The following is a 13,884-nucleotide window of genomic DNA, read 5'->3' as shown; positions in this document are numbered from 1 at the left end:
AATGGTGAAAGGTTACTAAAAAATAAAATTAATAATTGCTTAGAGAAGAGGTATTATTGTTGCCAAAAAATAAGGGTTTCATAGAATATGCAATAATTTTAGAGAAAAATTAGTTGCATTATTTGCATGTCTAACCTATAAGTACACACATAGGTATTTATTGTATTTATATTTATTTAAGTTTAATGAAATAAATATAGGTATATATGTACGTGTCTTAATTAGAAGATATCTATTTTCTAAATATTTTCTTATGACCGCGCACCCCAAGCTCCCAAATTCTCCTCTCACGATGTGTTCCTAGAAGGGATTGCATAATAACGATAAGACCGCCTTTTGTACATTACTTTAGCTATCTATCTTGTTAACTTGGCCAATTGTGCACCTATACGAAGCGGTATTGCGTCATTTAAATAAAATAATAGTTTTTCACCTCATACATAACATTAATAAACTTATTTAGCGGGAGCTGTCATTTGAGCTCGTCAAAGGGAACCGCCGGCTCCGACGATGTTGTTTTTTTTTTTTTATTGGACCTATCCTTGTTGCTGCCCGAGGGGCTTTGCAACGTGACCGGGCGCTTTTTAGTGGCGGGGCCGGAAGGGCCTCCTGCCTACGCAGTGGCTGCTCAAAGGGTTCCCAAAGCGGGACAAACCTCGGCTTTGACGCCACCCGAGTAGGTTTAACCTAGTGTTCAACTGCCATAAGGGCTCCGACGATGTTGTGTCGGAGGGGTTGTATTTATGCTCCATTCCGTGAAATCTTTGGTTGCGTGATTTAGACTCTTCGCTGTTATTGGCTGATAGCGTCGCGTGATTGGTTGTTGTGTCTTGTGGCGTAGAGATGTCGCCACGCATGAAGCAGACGAGACGGAACAATAGGGGCTTGTCAAATACTATTCCCACGCTTAACGGCCTTATATGATAAAGTAAGAGAAAATTTAGCTAAATAGAAACAATAATTACATTGATTAAGGCAAATGTACATTGGATGGTCGATGTTCTTAGCTTGTAAATAAGGAACTTAAAACTCGAGCAGGAGAGAACTAAACAATGAGTCAATAGGACTTAAAAAATTCTATCAAAATCTATACATGTATGACGTGAATGAGATAACAATATCGTAGAGTCATTTTATTTATTAAAAATACGCTAGCAACTAGCAACACAAATATAAGATATACGATATCATTACTAACCGTTACGGAGTAGACAGACTGAGGATTAGTCACAAAACATTACATAGAGAGGATTTTTTCGCGGAAACCCAATAGTCATGTTGTTTGTTCTTCATCCAATTTGTGTTTTTGACTTATTGTTAATGATATATGTATTTGTGTGGATTATATAATATCAAGTGTTCAATTGATTTTTTTCTTGTTTATACGATGGAAAAATGGGCTCATGAAGAGGTTTGTTTGCCACAACGAAGAAAAAAAAACAACTTACAAAACGGCGCGTTGGCGCGGGAAGAAGAACAGCTGGCATTATATTATTCTTTGAAACCGGTCTAGCAAGGAAGCAAAAAAAAAAAACAACGTTTGTCTAAGGTTTACAGACAAAAAAATTCCGCCATAATTGAAGATCAAGGATTAGCGGGCTGGTATGAGATTACAGTTCAATATGTTATCAAGTTAGATAAATATGAAGAGTGCGCGTGTGTCATTTTATCGCGCGGAGTTGTACTCTAGAAGGACATATTTATTAATTCAATTCGCAACACCTTCCTCGCCTGTTTTTCACATTTCAGACGGAAAATAAACAATAATTTATTTTGGATACCCATAAGTGCTCATCCTAACAATATTGTCTATACTAATATTATAAAACTGAAGAGTTTGTTTGTTTGAACGCGCTAATCTCAGGAACTTACTGGTTCGAATTGAAAAATTCTTTTTGCGTTGAATAGACCATTTATCGAGGAAGGCTTTAGGCTATATAACATCACGCTGCAACTATTAGGAGCAAAAAAATGGAAAATGTGAAAAATATCGGGGAAAATACTTCATCCTTGAGGGCTTAGATGATGCCCAAAATAACTATTCCACGCGGACGAAGTCGCGGACACAGCTAGTAAATGATATAGATGTGGGTTTGTTACGTTTTCACGCAATTTTTTCCGATAACTATTTGGAGAAATTTCGATGTCTGTGAATTTTGATTATTAAATTTTGATGGTAAAAGAATATAACCTAATATAAATGCACCCATAGCGTGTCACGCACGATGAAGTTTTTATGGCGCGAAAAACTATTGTTGTTCCATTTCACGTCATAACAACGATACAAGTTACACACGAGTGGGCTGGAATACAATGAATAAGTAGGTAGTTTTTAAGTATTATTGATGTTTTTAAGTAGAATTGCTAAAAATAAATGAACAATGTATTCTCTCGTCCACATTCTATTCTAAGTATAATTTAATATTGTGAAGTTGACGTTGTTGAAGAAAATGCTGCAGTGCAGTTTGTTACCGCTTCTTCTGCACTGCCTTGGAAGCGGCAGTAAACTTAGTTTTTAAGTAATTTATTTGACGTCAACCAATGTTGTTAAACCATACGACAATTATTAAGCGATATGTAGTATCCTATAATAATGAATAAAAATTTTGAATTTTTGAATTTGAATTAATCTTAACCCTACTTACTTTAGCTTACTCTACAGTTTTCTATTAAGTTTTTTACAGACACGAATTATGTTACAACTGTGTCAATTAAAAAAATATATATTGATACCTACTAGGTATTCGAGTTTAACGTCAACAAGAGAGTCAACATCTACATTTTTAAAATCCACCAATTAAAAGAATTCACGCAGTATAAAAGTAACTTTACTTTTATTTTCATAAGGATAATGTGAAATTTATTGTCAGATTTATTTTAAGAAAACATGTATACGGTTAATTATTTTTTATTTATGCTGTCTGACCTTAAAGAGTAGCGATGCACTTATAAAATTTGTAGGTACTTTTAGAAATGTAAAGAAACAGATTATAATAAATTAGCCATTATTGCCGATAAATGTTATTAATTTCGTAAAATTAGTCACATAATCGTGTTTTATCAATCACACCACGTTATACCAAGCTAATAACAATAATTAAGATACCAATAGATAATAACATAAAATCACGCTTTTTTCCCGGAGGGGTAGACAATGACATATGTTTTTCCATTTGCCACGATGTAAATGTGGCCCTAACTTCTCCATAGGGGTCAGAATGTAACTGAGACTAACGCTAGGAGATTAAATACCTACATAGATATAATCACATGTGTGCCGTGTGGTTCCCGGCACCAATACAAAAAAGAATAGGACCACTCCATCTCTTTCCCATGGATGACGTAAAAGGCGACTAAGGGATAGGCTTACAAACTTGGGATTCCTTTTTAGGCGATGGGCTAGCAACCCGTCACTATTTGAATCTTATGGCAATGGGCCGGCCACGTCGAACTTCGACAAAAATTTCGAACGTCGTAAAAAAAGGGAGATGTTAGGAGTACCCGTAATCGTCTGCTATGCGTGAGAAGAGTGATAAGGGTCTGTAAGGATCGTAGCTAGTGGAAATCCATAGTCTCTGCATACTCAATTCAAATAGTAACAGGTTTCTAGCCCATCACCTACAAGAATCCCGAGTTTATAAGAAGTTGCATGGGAGGCGAAGAGACTAGAACACGCTGTTTTTTTTTTCGCATATAGACCAGCATGGAAGTCGCCTTAGGATGATGACATAAATTATTAAAATTGCTTTTAGTAAACAGAAATGATAAAATTTTAGTTCGTTTCCATTATTAAAATTATGGTTCCATAAAATAATATGATCGTTATTCAGCTTGTTCAAACAAGATATGCTTGTCGTTAAGGTAAACAGTTAAACACGTCTATCCATGTTGATATACACTGTAATTATTATGTAAGTAACATCTGTAATAGGCATTGAATAAAGTTGAGTTCAGGCTATTACTAAATTCAAAAAAGTTTTATTAAAAAAATTAAAAGTTACTGTTTAAGGCTACAGGTTTTTTTTTGGTAATCAGTATGATTATTTTATTTTTATTTATTTATTCCTTATTGTAACAATAACAATTTGTAAAGTACAATACCTATGCGGACTTAATGCTAATAGCATTATCTAACAGTCTACCAACGCGGGAGTTAGTATCTCATGACACAAGTCTCGAACTTACTTCGACACTAACTCAATCTGTGTAATTTGTCTTGTACAGATTTATCCTTTTATTCTTTATTTATAAATAATATATACGGGACAAATTACACAGATTGAGTTAGCCTCGAAGTAAGTTCGAGACTTGTGTTACGAGATACTAACTCAACGATACTATATTTTATAATAAATACTTATATAAATAAACATCCAAGACCCAAGCCATTCAGAAAAAGTTATTTTCTCATCATGCCCTGGCCGGGATTTGAACCCGGCACCTCCGGTGTCAAAGACAAGCGTACTACTGCTGCGCCACAGAGGACGTATTTATTAGTAAGTTAAAGTATCAAGTGTGGACTTGCCCATAAAAAAACACCATACTTGTTATGCGTGATTGCACACTTGCAATAATGTGACCTTCAATTTGCCCCAGTAATACTATTGAGGGATAAGTCTATCCTGCTCCCACGGACGCAATCATATATCTCATCTCCCTTTCATTATCGGTCATCACTCGCGGTATACAAATGTATTCTGCCGGCTCGCTGCTTTTTTAAACGGATTATATGAGATAGATACTTGGCTGTATGTTGATTGTCTTTGCCTCTTTCTTATGACCAGGAATTTTTTTTCCCTATTGCTTGAAATGAGACAAACAATTCCAAATGCCTTTTGGTGGGAACCCAAAGGTCCTGTTGTTGGCGCTCTAATATTTCTTTGTCATTTTTTAATTTAGCCTGGCATTTTTTAATTTTTTAGGTTAACCATTAGATTACATTCACAAGAATTTAAATAATACTTTAATAGGTATGTTTGTTTCGAATTACATCTAAGTCCTAAAAGAGCATAATTTAGCTACTCATACTTTTTATAACACAGCTTTATTAATACCTTTAGTGGAAGATCTGTCTGCCTATATGTATAATAAAAAGATATGAAATAAAACAATTATGTTTATAATAAATGTTACCTAATATAGTATAGAGTCAATAACATTACCGGCATTGCAGCAGAAGAGTCGAAACTCCGTCGTCCCCTCATCATCTTAAAGCGAATTAGCAAAGAAGTCCAGAGTCCAGAGATTAGAACCAAATCCCGAGCGAAGAAATACGTCTTTGCTTTCTCTTAAAGAACCGCAATGAGCGCTTTTATAATGAGGTTATGGAAGTAGCCTCGGCGATCCGGCGAAAGCTGGTCGAAGGGGAGCGCGCGAACGTGGAGCACCAGCGGGTGCACGTGGCGGACTTCAGCCGCTTTGTGCAGTGCTATAAGTGCCTGCAATTCGGGCACACCAACAACAAGTGCACCGCAGCAACCCGTGCGCCCGCTGTGGTTCCATAGGAATGTGAAAAAATAATCGATTATGGAAATAATCGATGAAATATCGATTTTTTATAATCATGCAATAAATGCACTCCGACATTACGTTTGGTCTTCTAGCTTGGAGCCCGAAACGGGAACTGCCAAAGAATACTATCATAGCCATCTGTCCATTCTTTCTGTGCTTTTAAAACAGTTTAAATGATTCATTTAATCAAACATTCACTAGATTTAGTTAGTCGATGAACTGTATTTTACCGACATTCGGTTGATATGTAATTCATTTTTCGTTGCTGAAACTTCATTTTTCAAACTTGATTGTTTTTATAACTTTAATTTGGGTTGATTATATAAGAACTTACTGCTTCTGTTGTTTATTTATAATAAATAAATATATTGATATATAATGTATATGGCGTTTAGTTTGACATTAATTGAAAAATTAGGAAGAAGTTTATTTATCTATGCACGCCTTAACTCGAGATCCCATTGGAAATTGGTGAATTGTACCAATTTCCAATGGGTCACGAGTCTTGCGTGCATAGATACCACATCAAAAGTGGCCGCCCTTGATGTAATGATGTGCCTCAACAAGAAAATACAACTTTATAATTTTAACACCCCATCAAAATGCGAAGTCGCCACAAAATACCTAATAAGTATTACATATCGATAACATAGTCACAAAACTTAAGCAGATGAATGGCACCTAATCAAACAAACATAGCTCTAGACAGCAGGTACCCATTACCGCGACTTTTGTCTACATTAAATCTAGAAAACCCAATCTTGGAAAAATGTTGCCAACTTTACGGTTGCGGCGCTAAAATCGGCGGTTTGCGTTGTGGTGTTGAGGCGTCGCGAAAAAGAACATTTTATTGTCGTGCGATAGGATAAACAGTTCCTCGTGATTTTTATATTTGAATATAATATATATATTAAGTTTGATTGTACAATCTATTAATTATTAAAACGTCATATCGCTGGAACTAGCGCCACGATGCTGTGCTGCGCCGCAACAATCGGCGGTGCTGCTACCGCCGATTCTCGCGGGGCGGCGCCGTAATGCGATTATGTGTTTTGGCCCTTTAGTATAAAAAATACTTATACATATTTAATTTCATATCTACTTAAAACCAGTGCAGATTTAAAGAGACTATTACAAACAACATATCAGGTGTATTTGTAGTCGATTTGAGTAGGTTGTTGACTGTAATTATTCTTGTACTATGCTTTAATGCTGGTCTGCGAAAACATAAGGTGTGCTTGCTGTTTTAATAATGGAATTTTGTTGAGATTGTAGAGATAATGTTAAGTAGAGCATTGGCGGTTGAATCAGTAAGGTGCACCATTGAAATGTGTGTGGTGCAAAATGGGCACAGGTTTGAATCCTACCTCGGCCATGTACCAATGACTTTATACTAAGTTATGTACATTCATTTGATTTGATGATGATGCTCTTACTGCAAGGCAAAACATCGGGAGGAATCCTGCACATTCAGGCAACTCAATGTGTAACCATCTGATCCCATACGGGTTAGGTTTCCCTGCAAAAGGTTGCGGAGGTCAGATCAGTTGCTTCGTGTAAAAATCTGACTCCTTCAATCCAGGATCTATAGTCAAGGGCTTATCCAGGCTCCTCTCCATAGTGGTGAGGATGCAACTGGGACTAAAGCTAGGAAGAAGAAAAGTAGGGATAATGTCAGAGCAGATTCCAGGCCCCAAAGAGTAACAGCTGCGGGTGCAAATTTGTAAGAAAATTGCAGTTTTAGTTGTCACGGTCCTATGTTTTACAAAGCATTAAGTTGGTGAGTGATATGTTTTATATCATAAGATAAAAATATTGTCTCTCATTATTTGTGATTTGCTCAACTCCCAATTTATGTTTACAATGAATCATGATAACTTAATATTTTTTATACTTTTTAAACCAAATCATGCTTTCAAGTGCTAGAAGATAGTCTGAGTGTGAAATGGGTCTGTCATGAAATGTAAATAAAAAAGAATTAACTGGACACACCTTCTCTTCTAAAAAGATTTTAATAAGTTTTGTAATAATACTTATAGAAAACGATATCTATTCTGTTTTATTTATTATTTCACTAGTACCTACATAAACAGAAGTATTTATCATAAAAATCACTCATTAATAGCAGTGGCAGTTGGTACCTATCAAACAGGAATTCCCAACTTGGTTGAATAAATTATTGTCAGTTTTATCATTTTGTACTCTTTTACCAAGACATAGAACATGTTTCCTATTGCTTACAATAGTGAAAGACGAAAATTTAAAAAGAGAATCAATCCATAGCCACTTCGACGCAACTTTTTTTTGCAATAGTTGGGCGCGAGGCAGCAACCGTTCGTATTAGGATTTTACTTACAGCACTTACAAAGCTTATAAAAAGTGTGAAGGTTTATTTAGGCCACTCACCTCAGTCTGTTGAACATAGTGCGATTATTGAATGAGCAAAAACTCAATGTTTTTTTCGCTGCTGGATAGACACTAACACCGCATCCACGTTAAACACACTCTGTCACTGTTGATAACACATATCAATCCAACCAAAAATATGTTCTCAATGAATGCACTACTTCCTAGAAATTTGTTGTTTGCGAAATATGGATTTTCGCGAAACAAACACGCACGTCAATCAAATTGCGATTCACAATGCGCTTGAGTTTGAGTAGAATGGCAGGAAGTGCCAAATTGACAGTTGAAACTCGGTGTTACTAGTAAAGATTTTTAAAATTTTACAGAACGGTTAAAACAAAATAATTTATCTCATATTAACATTTATAATGTGTTAACTCAATATGCCCTTTCTGTTTAATTTTCAACCTTAGCCTTATTTTCAAATTTAGCCAAAAAGATTTTTAGGGAGATTTGTAAGTAAGTATTTAAAATGATTTTGAAGTCTAATTTTAATTAAGGACTCAAGTCCTTAATTATCTCCATCTCTATTTATCTTCTCTCCATTATTCATTTACTTCCAAACAGCCTTTTGGATTTTAGGTTCTTGATAAGTTAAAATCGCTTGCTTGAAATTAGTTGATAAAATCAGTTTTATACAACTCTCTAGTCCATACCTAGTATAATTATAATATATCGTAAAGTGTATTCAGTACCGTAGTCTTATCGATAATTTTTTGAGTACAAACTTTACCTGTTTTATTCAGTGCTACATTGTTTTGTTGTATGTGTCTTTTTCGGAAATATCTCTATTTAAATAAAGATTATGGTAACTTATTTACTATATATAATACATATATATAATCCGGGAACCACACGGCACTTATTTACTACAGTAAAATAATAAGCACACACTGTATAATCAATTTTTATCTAGCAACACATAAAGTGCGTCATACATACTATTATGTCAACGAGAAATCGTCTCATCTCGCTCGCTCTTAGAAAGAGATATTGGAGCTTTGATATTAAGTTAAAAACAGTGCATTATTTTCTTTGTTGTTGGTTGACGTCACAGTGACGTCACTCAGGAACCCGAAATATGACTATAGATTAGTTAGACTAGTAAAAATTAAATAGGAGTATACAAACATACTTACATATAATCACGCACGCCAATATCCCTTGCGGGGTAGATAGAACTAGGGTTGCCATCCGTCCGGGTTTCCCCGGATTTGTCCTAGTTTAGCGGGCATCCGGGGAGCGTCCGGGGAAGGTTTCATTTGTAGACCGGGGTTTAAAAAATTCATAAATAAAAAAAATTTGATTATTTTGTTTTAAAATTTTAATGCCCAATGTAACTTACATTGCTGTAGGTCTAAACTTTAAAAATGTTCTGATTTGTTGTTTAATATTTAAGAAGACTGAACTTAGTTTATATTCTGCTAAAATAGGTGTATTTTGTTACATAAATGACTCCTGGTAAAAAGTTAAACAGATAATATATTTTAATAAGGTGTTGTTTTCTGATTTCAAGAATTAAAAAAGGTGATTTATGACATTTTCAAATGTCTTTTATTGCATTATGTTTAAAAGATCTTGTTGACATGTCCGGCTTTCGGACTCTAAAATCCGGGGTTTTCACGCGTCTTGTCCGGTTTTCCAAATTTAAGAGATGGCAACCCTAGATAGAACCAACAGTCTTCAAAATGGTGTGCCGTGTGATTTCCGGCACCAATGCAAAAAAGAATAGGACCACTCCATCTTTTTCCCATGGATGTCGTCAAAGTCAAAGGCGACTAAGGGATAGGCTTATAAAATTGCGATCCTTTTTTTTAGGCGATGGGCTAGCAACCTGTCACTATTTGGATCTCAATTCCATTATTAAGCCGAGCAGCTGAACGCGGCCATTCAGTCTTTTCGGGACTATTGGCTCTCTCTACATAGACTCTATATAGACGTGACTATATGTATGTATGTCTTCAAAATTGTTATATGCCAAAAATGAGGTTCAAATACTGACAGGTTGCTAGTTTATCGCCTAAAAGTAGAATGCCAAATTTATAAGCCTATGCCTTAGTCGCCTTTTACTATATTAATGGGGAAAAAGATAGATTGGTCCTATTCTGTTTTCTATTTGTGCTGGGAACTACACGGCAATTTGTATTATTTTTGCTATCAAATAAAAGAATAGATAGATGGACTCTTTATTGTACCATAAGAAAAAGAATACATAGGTACATACCGGGTAATGTTCTTTGAATTATGTGAACGAAGCCGCGAGCAAATGCGAGTTAATTAGTTAATGAGTTTGTCGAGATAAACTAGAAATCTCAATATGTCGTTGACCTAAAATAAACTAGTAATTAAGTAGGTATGCTATGCTGCAAGATGTTAAATGTACTTACACCTAGTATTTAAAGTACTTAAGTATTTATAAGTACTTACGTACTAAGGTATTTTAATGCTGTTTATATTGGTGCCTTGAAACATGTTAATATAATTGTATATCTGTATTAGATCTCACTTTTATTTTTGTGGAAGTTGTACATAGATAAAAATCACGGCTCTCTCCCGGCAGGTAGACAGAGATAGCTTTTCATTTCTTTAATCACATTATCATACATCAATACATAAGTACTATCGTAATAAATCTGATGAACAAAAATTTTAAACACTGGATATTTTTTTTAATTATCTGTGGAATATACTTAGTTTTCGATACATATGACGAATCAGCAGTTTTTAATCTGCAGTTTTTAATTTTCTTTTGTCTGTCTATCTGAACTGAACGAGCATCACGCAAAATCCACTGGACCGATTTACTTGAAATTTGGATTATGTTGCCGGGGTAATATCATTGTAGGTATACCGACCAACTGTCATGTTCCTGTAGGGTTAATAAAAAAAATCAACAGAATACCCACTAGGTAGTTTAAAAGATAAAAATAATCCAATTAGTGCACAAAGTCTCAAAATGAGAGCCCGTGAGCTCGGTTCTAGCAGTCATGGTATTAGATATTATCTATTCTGTAACAATTCTGACCATTTTTATTGCTCTCTCACCTAACTAACCCATTCCTTTTTATTAAAATTAATTGATTGACTGACCAATTGACAATTATAAAGTCTAGAGATTTGAAATCTAGCAGGTAGATTCCTTATGTGCACTAAGATGGGGCTTCCGTAATTCCCACGGGAACGGAATTGGGGATTTCTTCAGCATACATGTAAGACTAGATTTTCCTCAAATGAAGTAGCACACATCCTGTTTTTATGAAAATGGATCCACTCTACGTCAGAGGTAACGTTAAAGTTGGAGGTAGCAATGTCAGAACAAAAACAGGTATAAATGTAAAAATTATGCGCGGTCAGAATGACAAATAGGTATGCTACATAAGTTCACTTTTTTCATGCTACTTTTTAGTATACGTGTAGTTTTTCTTCCCGCGCTGTCATTTATAATGACGAAAAACGGGACTGAGATTGTTTTATTGATAAAGACGGCGTTGCGCGTGTCATCCTATGGGGGGGTGGGCTGGTCCCTGTTACATCCTTTACTATTATCCCTAAAAAACTTTTATACACGAAGCGAGTCCAATACCTAATTGAACTTCGCAACATTTGTCAGGGAACCTGATTCATATTGAATCATTGGTGTCACATCTAAATGCCTGAATGTGTAGGTTTCTTCCCCAACTTTTCCATCACTTTAAGGGCATCTTTAAGAGCTAATTTTAAATATTACTCATGAAAGAGTAATTAGAACACGGGAGAGGTAAGATTTGAACCTGTGACTGAATCCTGTCGTTATTTCTGAATCCTTATACATAGTAAAATAAAAAAGAAATAAATATGTACGGGACATATTACCTACACAGATTGAGTTAGCCTCGAAGTAAGTTCGAGGGTTGTGTTAAGAGATACTAACACAACGATACGATATTTTATAATAAATACTTATAAAGATAAACATCCAAGACCCAGGCCAATCAGAGACGGTTAATTTCTCATCATGCCCTGGCAGTTCAGTAATATAAAAAAGTGAACTTAGCGCTTGTCACCTACCTATGCTAATTCCTGAATATTTTAACCTTATCCTAATTTTACAAGGTTTGAAACAAACAAAATTTCAGCAAGTGTAGTTGTTTTATGGTACCTATTTAAATGTAAGTAGTTTATAAAGATATATTCCATTTGATTTGATCGAAGTATACAAACTATAGTTTACATCTTAGAGCAGAATTGTTCCACTTAAATCACCTGGCTGAAGCACCCAGATGCTTTAGACTACTTTTTGGTTATTATAAATACATTATATTAGTTTAATTAAAAGAATCAAAAAAAGTCAGGTCAAGATTGAGATGTTCAGTTATTTATATTTTATATATTAGAAATAAGCTCGAAACAACTTCAACACCAAAGGTATGAATGTTTATAAAAAAAATAGGTAGGATGGTTTTTTAAAAAGACAATAAAAATAAAACAAAAAATGAATGCCATAAATATATTATTTATATTAAAAAAATACATAATTGTGTAGGATTTTAAATAAAGAACTCTAAAATGCACTGATTTGGATAAATACGCTGGATATAATTTTGATTTAGTGAACTTCAATTTAAAAGGTGATTAAATTATTTTATTATGAGATAGGGTGAAATGGTTCAAAGTTATTGAGATAACTTAAAGTTATCCTTTTTCGACAATTTAAATCACTTCTTTGAACACAGGACATTAAATACCGGAGCGGCACATACAAACTGCGTTAAAAAAAATCAGTTTCTTAGAGTAAGACCAGCGTATTATTTTTTTACCATCCGTGCGTTTTGTTACCAAAGAGAACTTATAACATATTATATTACTCTCTACCTACTAATATTATAGTTGCGTTTTGTTAATACAATCTGATAGATCTTCGGACATTGGTAGGGATTTCAGATACAGCGTCGTAGCAAACGCAGATTCTGCCTCGTGGGAGTGGTCCTCCCACAGCGGTGGAGGATGCTGTAAAAGAAAAATTGCATAAACATTTTGGCGCGAACTTACACGTTTTAATGACAAGAAAATGGATGTCGTAACAGGTCACTAAGTGATAGGCTAATAAAGTATATATATCTATATATATATATTATTCGTATTCAGAATGAAAAAAAAAGAAATTCAGTATTCAGAATAGTGCCGTGTGGTTCCCGGCACCAATAAAAAAAGAACACTCCATCTAGTTCCCATGGACGTCGTAAAAGGCGACTAAGGGACAGGCTTATAAACTTGGGATTCTTCTTTTAAGCGATGGGCTAGCAACCTGTCACTATTTGAATCTCAATTCTATCATTAAGCCGAACAGTTGAACGTGGCCATTCAGTCTTTTTAAAACTATTTCCTCTGTGTACCCCGCAAAGGATATAAACGTGATTAAATGTTTGTCTAAGTGATTTACCACTAGCAGCTGAAGAACTAGCGCTTGATGATGAAGCACTGTTGTTGGCTGCGCCGGAGTTGCTGCTACCCGAAGCGGCTGAAATGAATGACTTTTGTAAAAAGAGAACCGTCTCCAATAGACATCCTCCTTTTCGAAGTCGGTTAAAATTAAATAAAGGGCTGTTAGTGCCGTGTGGTATGGTAAAGTACCAAACATATTATTTAAATTATAAAAATACATACATATGGTCACGTCTGTATCCCTTGCGGGGTAGACAGAGCCAACAGTCTTGAAAAGACTGAATGGCCACGTTCAGCTATTTGGCTCAATGATAGAATTGAGATTCAAATAGCGACAGGTTGCTAATCCATCGCTTAAAATGAATCCTAAGTTTGTAAGCTTATCCCTACGTCGCCTTTTACGACGTCCATGGGAAAGAGATGGAGCGGTCCTATTATTTCTTGTATTGGTGCAGGGAACAAAAACATCGACATGTTGCTGAAAGAAATATACACATTCAGTTTGAATGTAGTCATATTTATTTTCATAGATTCATATAATCACGT

General features: G+C 35.0%; 1 protein-coding gene across 1 annotated transcript in view; it reads right to left on the bottom strand.

Moving 5' to 3' along the window:
- The window catches only part of LOC106134392 (uncharacterized), a 42,929-nt gene extending 34,749 nt beyond the window's left edge, over positions 1–8,180 (bottom strand). The window contains exon 1 of the mRNA XM_013334428.2: positions 7,918–8,180. The gene's annotated coding sequence lies outside the window, so the exon portion shown is untranslated. The remainder of the gene's footprint in view (positions 1–7,917) is intronic.
- Positions 8,181–13,884: the final 5,704 nt, after the last annotated feature.

The sequence above is a fragment of the Amyelois transitella genome, chromosome 28 (assembly GCF_032362555.1).
Source record: "Amyelois transitella isolate CPQ chromosome 28, ilAmyTran1.1, whole genome shotgun sequence".
Lineage (NCBI taxonomy): Eukaryota > Metazoa > Arthropoda > Insecta > Lepidoptera > Pyralidae > Amyelois > Amyelois transitella.
Note: the sequence above shows the minus strand (reverse complement) of the source record. Positions and strands in the feature narration are given on the sequence as shown.